The sequence below is a fragment of the Parus major genome, chromosome 17, assembly GCF_001522545.3.
Source record: "Parus major isolate Abel chromosome 17, Parus_major1.1, whole genome shotgun sequence".
NCBI lineage: Eukaryota > Metazoa > Chordata > Aves > Passeriformes > Paridae > Parus > Parus major.
The window spans coordinates 10034417-10040692 of NC_031785.1; the positions used below are offsets into that span (position 1 = coordinate 10034417).

Genomic DNA, 6276 nt, shown 5'->3' on the forward strand with positions numbered 1-6276 from the left:
TCTCCAGCACCTCCAGCACCTCCAGCACCTCCAGCACCTCCAGCATCTCCAGCACCTCCAGCACCTCCAGCACCTCCAGCACCTCCAGCACCTCCAGCATCTCCAGCATCTCCAGCACCTCCAGCACCTCCAGCACCTCCAGCACCTCCAGCACCTCCAGCACCTCCAGCATCTCCAGCACCTCCAGCACCTCCAGCACCTCCAGCATCTCCAGCACCTCCAGCACCTCCAGCATCTCCAGCATCTCCAGCATCTCCAGCATGCTTGTCCCATCCCCAGAAGTGTTCCAGGCCAGGCTGGACAGGGCCTGGAGCATCCTGGGCTGCTGGAAGGTGTCCCTGCCCATGGCAGGGGGTGGAACTGAATGGGCTTGAAGGTCCCTCCCAACATTCTATGATCTTTCTTTTTTAAAGGCCAAAGGTTTGTTTTTCCCCCAGAAGCACGGTTCCTTTGGATGGTGTAGAACAACTTGAGCTTGTTTAGCAAAAGGAAAACTCAAATATAGCATTCTTAAATTCCTGTTCTTCAGTAAAGCCAAATTCCCAGGTGGCATCCTGGAATCCCATTCTTGTTGATCTCTTTCAGTACTGAAACAAAGATATTCTGTGTTTGGTTTGAAGTTCCCAGGTAGCTGCTTGAGACTTAGTCTTGTGCTCCAAAAGTTTTTGAATGTGAATATTTGACAATTACAACAGAAATGTCTCTTATTTGATGATATTCAAATGGGATTTTTAGGTTCATGGCTCCAAAGACATTTATTGTTTTCATTAGAAATACAGTTCTTTCTAGATCCAGCTTTGGAAATCAAATTTTTTTGGAGGAATTGTTCTGTTTTTTGTTTCACAACAGAGCTCATTCACTGCTCATTTCCAGTGTGAAGAACAGGAAACCTCAACAGCTTCTCACTCTCAGCCATAGCTTTCTTCAAGCTTTCTTTTGTTACCAGAAGGATGAATCGAATTCTCCTCAAAAATTGCAGGAAGTGTTTTATTGCCCTTGGGGAGTGAACACAGCTAAGTCAGACTAACCCCAAGCAGCCTGGAGCTGGGGCTCTGAGCACTGCAGTGCCTCTGGGTGTCTGTCTGTCCTGTTGTCTCTCAGCTGGGCCAGTGAAGCAGACTCACGTGTAGGATTGTTGGCTTTTCCCTCTCTCACCTGGCAGGACAGAAATCCATACAAACCCTGACTGACATGATTTATTTTCTTGCTGGATTTGCCATAAAACACCAGGCATTTTACAGTTCAGTGTTTAAAAGGGCTCATCAAACAGAGGGAGATGACATTTCCCTGGGCAGATAGTGATAGTGCAAGTATTTTAAGCTGAAAGAGGAGAAATTTAGATGGGATTTTGGGTAGAAATGCCTTCCTGGCAGGGTGAGCAGCCCCTGGATCCCTGGCAGTGCCCCAGGCCGGGCTGGACAGGGCTGGGAGCAGCTGGGATGGTGAGAGGTGTCCCTGCCATGGCTGGGGTGTCCCTGCCTGGGATTTCAACCCAGCCCAGGCTGGGATTCTGTGATTTATTCTGGAGCAGATTATTCCCTTTGGCTGTGCTGTGCAAGCCATGAATGTCCCTGCTCTGAGAGTTAAGGCTCCTTTCCCTGCTGGAGGTTTTGGGGAATATTTGCTTTGGCAGACGAGGTCCCAGGGCTCCCTGGGGATGGCTGTGGCAGCTGTTGGTTCCTGAAGCCCCCTGGCCGTCCTTGGGGCTGGTTTGGGGAGGCTGAGGCTGGAGCTGGGGCAGCAGTGGCACAGGGCACAGGAGAGGGGCCAGGTGGAGCTGCTGGTTGTGCTTTGGCTGTGCTGGGAGCAGCACCAGAGGATGGCACTGTGCTCCTGGGATGCAGGGACACAGCCACACCAGGAGCTGGGGAAGGGCAGGAGCTGCAGCTGCGTTTTGAGGTGTCTGGGCTATCTGGCATTTTATCTGTGCTGATTTTATCTGTGCTGATGGCAGCGTGCAGCAGCAGTGGGAGCTTTCAGCAGGGTGATGAGCTCTGCTCATCGTGCCCCCATGGCATGGGGAGATGGGAGGGATCAGCATTCCTGCTCAGGGAGCTCAGCCAAGCACAGCAGCCTTGTGTCCCCAGAACCCTCCAGAGCTGCCCACAGCTCCATCCCACCCTCAGCCTGGGCTGTGCCAGAGCCCAGCCGTGCTGCTGGGTGCTGAGAGCCAGGGCTGTGGTGTGGGAAAGGCTCTGGGTGAATGTACAGAGACATCTCATGGATGTGGTGTGGGAAAGGCTCTGGGTGAATGTACAGGGACATCTCATGGATGTGGTGTGGGAAAGGCTCTGGGTGAATGTACAGAGACATCTCATGGATGTGGTGTGGGAAGGGCTCTGGGTGTTTGTTGGGTGCAGAAAGGACACCCTGTTGGTGCAGGAAGGGCTCTGGGTGTTTGTTGGTGCAGGAAGGGCTCTGGGTGTTTGCTGGGTGCAGGAAGGACACCCTGTTGGTGCAGGAAGGGCTCTGGGTGTTTGTTGGTGCAGGAAGGACACCCTGTTGGGTGCAGAAAGGGCTCTGGGTGTTTGTTGGGTGCAGAAAGGACACCCTGTTGGGTGCAGGAAGGGCTCTGGGTGTTTGTTGGGTGCAGGAAGGACACCCTGTTGGGTGCAGGAAGGGCTCTGGGTGTTTGCTGGGTGCAGGAAGGGCTCTGGGTGTTTGTTGGTGCAGGAAGGACACCCTGTTGGGTGCAGGAAGGGCTCTGGGTGTTTGNTGTTGGGTGCAGGAAGGGCTCTGGGTGTTTGCTGGGTGCAGAAAGGGCTCTGGGTGTTTGCTGGGTGCAGGAAGGACACCCTGTTGGGTGCAGGAAGGGCTCTGGGTGTTTGCTGGGTGCAGAAAGGGCTCTGGGTGTTTGTTGGGTGCAGGAAGGACTCTGGGTGTTTGTTGGGTGCAGAAAGGGCTCTGGGTGTTTGCTGGGTGCAGGAAGGACACCCTGTTGGGTGCAGAAAGGGCTCTGGGTGTTTTTTGGGTGCAGGAAGGGCTCTGGGTGTTTGCTGGGTGCAGAAAGGGCTCTGGGTGCCAGGGGGACAATGCTGGGATTCAGCAGACCGGGGGTAATGCAGCTCGAGCGGGGCTGAGAGGGGCCCTGAATAGGCCAGGCTGTGCTGGAGAAGAATGAGGGGTAGGCAGAAGGCAAGCTCGTGTTTCATGGTCATCTTGTGTTACACTTCAGCCTTTCAAAGAGTGTCTGGGGCTGCCTGAATGAAGCTCTCTGGCACTGCGAATGCGGCCGCAGACAAAGGGGACTCTTGTCACTCGCAGGCCCCTCTGGGGAATAAAAGCCATTGTCACATGAACAGGGCCAGTCTGGCAGGCTGTGCATGCTTCACTACCCCATGATATCGCTAAGTCTCAGCAGAAATCACATTCAGGGCCCTGTCAGCTTTGATTAGCGAGGTCTCATGACTTAATGTGCTGCGATATTTCATGTCTAAGGGTGGCGGCTGTCTTTCTGGGGGATGAATGCCCTCTATTGTCCACAGAGTTATTTTATTTACATTTTTTAAACAGCTTATAAAGGTAAAAAGATAGCTGTGCTTAAAGAAAAAAATCAAATTCCTTTGCTTGTGGATCAGCAGTGAGTGCTGCTCGGGTCAGATACAGTGAAAATTGTTTTCACAGTCAGCATCAAAGTTCTCGTCTTGTTTAACAGCTTTATAGTAAATTCTGAACAGGTGGCAGTGGAGCTGGCTTTAGGAAGGAAACAATAAATAATCTTTTTAGCCTCTGACAACCAGAAATATTCCTGGGCCTGAGAGACCTCCCACTCCAGCCTCTGTGTCAGTGATTCACAGAGCTTCTCTCCCCTTTATCACTTTGCTTCTTAAACAAGAATATTGGATGAAGTCAGCAGTATTTTATTTTTAGCAGGATTTTCAGTTGCTGTCCATTCAGATTTCTCTGTTTTCAAAAGCAGAGTATATTTTTTCTTCTGTTTTATCCATCAATTTCTAGAAATAATGAAGACTTGTATGCTGAATCTAGTTAATGTTTGGTCTTTCAATTAATAGAATGTGGGTTATCTGGTAGAGTTCAGTTAAAATTTGACATAAAATATGTCGGAGTACCCAGACAAAAAACTGTGTAGACACAGAATTGCGAGTTTTTGTCATCAATGCTGCTACAGGTGTAGTAAAAAAGGGTGATTGACCAGAGTTAAAGGAGCACAGCTACTCAGAAGTGTAGAAATGGAGGGTTCAATGCCCATCATGAGCTGCAGGGATGTTGTGGGCAGTCAGGGGTGCTGGAGTTTGCAGCCCTGCTTCATCCCTGCTGCTGGACTGCACACGGTGGATCTTTGCAGATGTGTCAGTGGAGATCAGTGTTAGCATTGATTGAGCACATTAATGGATAATCACATTGGAGATTCCTTCACTCTGGCTTTTTCTGAGCTGTTCTCAGGCCAGGGGAAATGTCTCTGATATTGCTTCTTATCTTCATTCACCACCTTAATTATACCAAGGCTTCTTCAGCTCTTACTGTATTTTAAAGTGTGAGCATTTTTATTTCCTTTCTTCTTTTGAATTAAGAACCATATTGGCTAAGAAGGCCAGGGGGAATGTTCCAGCAGTTGTTTATCCCCTGGGGATGATGATTGTTCCAGTGTCCAGCCCTTTTTCCCCTGCAGGTGCCCAGCTGTGGTGGCACACTGCCTGCCTGCTGATGCCCCTGTGGAGCAGAGGGAGCCAGCCCATGGCCCATGGGCCACTGCTCCCCTTGCAGAGCCTCCTCTGCCCCGGGCTGTGCCTGGGAAATGCTGGCCAAGGAGCTTCAGCATGGCTGGGAGTCAGAAATGAGCTGCTAGGGTTCTACTGCTGCCTGAATTTCCTGGCTCTGGGACAGCCCTGAGGATGGGCAGCAGGTCCAGCTGTGCAGAGTTTGGGGCTGGGGGAGGTGAGCAATGCTCAGAGAATGAGCTGAGCAGTTCAACCCCATCTGAAACTGCTGAGTGACCTGAGGGACACAAATCAGGGCTTCAGTTCCCTCTTCCCCCTGAGCTGTGCATTTCCCAAGCTGGACTCGTGCTTCTCTCCCCCTCCCTCTGACTCTTGTGCTGGAATAACCTGGCACTGCTCTGTGTTGATGGTTTCACTCCTGCCTGGTCTCCTGAGTGTGGGCCTGAGGAATTCCATGTTCCCCTGCTTTCTGCAGCCCTCCCCACAGCCAGCTGTGTGTGAAGTGCCCTTTGAGCAGGAAACAATCATCCACTGAGCAGGGATGCACTCTGAGCTCAGCAAAGCTGATTAGCCTCCAGTTTGAAATGAGTGATTCCAAAACACAGACCAGATGTGCCCAATGATTAATACCTGGTGTGCCTTTTACTCAATTATTTCTGCCATTATCCAGGCTTTGATCACTGTCATTTTCTTGGAGTTGACATTGGTTCCTCCTCCTCAAAATCTTCTGTTGTTTCGTTTATTTGGGATTTGAGAAATTCCCTCCCGGTGTGTTTAGGAATAGTGGCCTCAGTCAGGCCCAGACATCTCTGTGTTTGTGCTGTCCCAGGGGTCAGCAGCAGTCCCTGCTGTCTGTCCTGCCCCAGCACTCAGAGCAGTTCTCCTGCACGAGGCAATTCCTCTGCCACCAACCCCACCGTGGGAAAACACAAATTGTCAGTGCAGACACCACCCAAGTGCACATGCCCTTGCAGATAAGATCTTGTGTGGCTTCCTGCACCTCGTACTGTAGGTGGAAAGAACAGTCATTTTTGGATGAGACACAGCCAAGTGCACTGAGAGCGAGGTGAGAGGAGCAGGGCTGGTGCAGGGTGGCTGGGCTGGGCTGAGCCCACCCCACAGAGCTCCACACTTCCCATCCTGGGCTGCAGGAGTCTTCTGATTCTCATGGCTGGAATCATTCTCATGTCAGCTTTGGGAAACCTCCCCCATCCTTTGCTCAGTGCACCTCCACGAGGGTTAGGTGGAACTCAGTGTGGTGGTGCCCAGATTTGAGTTCTGCCCCAGGCTCAACCAGCCCTCTGCTGTATTTTAGGGATTTATCTTTGGGAGACAAAAGTATTACAGAATGTCCAGGTGGGATATTTTGCATTCACTGTCATTAAGTCAAAGAATGGCCCAGAGCTCCCCAGGGATGAGGAGGCCCAGGAGCTTGGATGGGACTGGATCAGGACATGGCCATCAGCTTTTCTCCTGCCCTGAGCAGTGCCCCCATCACATCCCTCTCTGTGCCCCCATCACATCCCTCTGTGTGCACCCATCACATCCCTCTGTGCCCCCATCACATCCCTCTGTGCCCCCATCACATCCCTCTGTG

General features: G+C 51.5%; 1 protein-coding gene across 5 annotated transcripts in view; it reads left to right on the plus strand.

Annotated features, from left to right (window-relative positions):
• EXD3 (exonuclease 3'-5' domain containing 3) overlaps nt 1-6276 on the plus strand; it is a 186686-nt gene that overhangs the window by 55065 nt on the left and 125345 nt on the right. The window lies entirely within an intron of this gene.